This window comes from Panthera pardus, unplaced genomic scaffold, assembly GCF_024362965.1.
Source record: "Panthera pardus isolate Hobbes unplaced genomic scaffold, ASM2436296v1 HiC_scaffold_87, whole genome shotgun sequence".
Taxonomy (NCBI): domain Eukaryota; kingdom Metazoa; phylum Chordata; class Mammalia; order Carnivora; family Felidae; genus Panthera; species Panthera pardus.
This window is the reverse complement of record NW_026527021.1, coordinates 4,320-6,281: the sequence shown is the minus strand read 5'-3', so window position 1 is coordinate 6,281 and position 1,962 is coordinate 4,320. Positions and strand designations below refer to the sequence as shown.

The 1,962-nt window shown below is 51.7% G+C and overlaps 1 pseudogene; it reads left to right on the top strand.

The window, feature by feature from the left end:
- LOC128775858 (TAR DNA-binding protein 43-like) lies at positions 1–1,439 on the top strand (annotated as a pseudogene).
- The last annotated feature ends 523 nt before the right edge of the window (positions 1,440–1,962 follow it).

Genomic DNA, 1,962 nt, shown 5'->3' with positions numbered 1-1,962 from the left:
ATGGATCCCATCGTGCAGGTGTTTTCCATTTCCAATGAGAACACAGCCAATTTGGTGCAAAGAAGCCAAAAGCTGCAGCAACCCACAAACCAAATGTGGCCCGGGATATCTCCGTGAGCGTCCCTTCCTCCCCAAAAGCCGGGGCTTCGCTGATGGAACCAAAGGGCTTCCTAGTTTCTGGCTGCGTCGTCTCACGGCCAGCTTTCCCTAAGGGAGCACACAAGGAAACTCATTCAGACATCCAAAGAACCCCATCTGGGCCATCAGGGACTCAGGTGACCTTTCCATGTTCCCATGTAAGTAAGCACTTGCAAGTATAGGCTCCATATGTCCTATACGTGTAGCCTGCCGAAGTTTCCTTTTGGGGATGGGTGGTTGCTTTCTCCACACTTAGAGCAAGGTTATTAAATGGTGGCGGTCACGGTGGTGTTTTTTCCTCTTCCGTAAAGAGTTACAAGGCGGCCATTTCGTGGGAGCGAAGCGGTAGCTGGGCTGCTCCTGGATCCCTCGCCGCTTCGGGTTCCCTGTCAGGCTTCCTAGCAGCGGCCTAGCGGAGAAATAAGAGCAGGTGTCTGAATGTACTCGGGTGACCAAAGATGAGAATGACGAGCCCATCGAAATGCCATCGGAAGACGACGGGACAGTGCTGCTGTCCACAGTGACAGCCCAGTTTGTCGGCAGCACGTGGACTGCACTACCGGAATCCAGCGTCTCAGCGTATGAGAGGTGTCCGGCTGGTCAAAGACATTCTGCGCATCCCTGATGCTGGCTGGGGAAATCCGGTAGCGGATAGTCGTCAACTTATCCCAAAGATAGCCACAGAAAAAGGGACGAGACAGGTGCCTGCTTCTTCAGCAGTGAAAGTGAAGAGAGCCATCCAGGGTACGTCAGATTTAAGAGTGTTGGGTCTCCCGTGGAAAACAACCGAACAGGATCTGAAAGAATATTTTGGGAGCTTTGGAGAGGTTCTTCTGGTTCAGGACAGGAAAGATATTCACACTAGTCCTTCAAAGGGTTTTGGCTGTGTTCCTTTTACGTAATAGGAAACCCAGGTGAAAGTCACGCGATCAAGGAACGATGGTGTGACTGCAAACTTCCTGAATCTCATCCAAGCCCAGATGAGCTTTTGAGAAGCAGGAAGGCGTTTGTCGGGTGCCTTACAGAGGGACGTGACTGCCTATAAGCTGCAGCAGTTCTTTTGCCAGGACTGAGAAGCGGTAGACAGCTTCATTCCCAAACGGTTCCCGGACTTTCCCTTTGTTACATTTGCAGATGATCAGGTAGCCCTCGCCCTCACCCTCGCCCTCTCTGATATTATCATTGAATTTATTTTTCTCAATGTACCCCCAAGGTACTTAGCCTATAGGGCAACAGTGGTTTGAGGAGGAGAGTCCTTCATACCCCTCGCCCTTTCAGCCCCCGCCCTGGCACAACCCCCTCCAGGAGCCCTCTGTTTGTTCCCCTTAGGGAAGAGCCTCTTACGTTTTTGTCCCCCTCCCTGTTTGTATGTTATTTTTCCTTCCCTTCCCTTCTTCCCTTCTTCCCTTCTTCCCTTCCCTTCCCGGGTTCCCTTCCCAGAGTTCCTCTGTTTGGGAAGTGAAGGTCCTCACACGGGTGAGGTCCTGTGATACATGTGTTTCTCTGAGGGACGAATGTCACTTTGCATGACACCCTCCAGTTCCATCCAGGTACTTGCAAATGGCAAGACTTCATTCCCTCTGGTGGCCGAGCACTGCTCCGTTGTAGATGGATACCACCTCTTCTGTATCCATTCATCCATCGATGGACATTTGGCCCCTTTCCATACTTTGCCTACCGCCGATAGTGCTGCTATGCACACTGGGGTGCGTGTGCCCCTTGGAAACAGCAGACCTGTATCCTTTGGCTAAGTACCTAGTCATGAAAGTGCTGGGTCGTAGGGTACTTCTATGTGTCATGTGTTGAGGAACCTCCTCAGGTCCC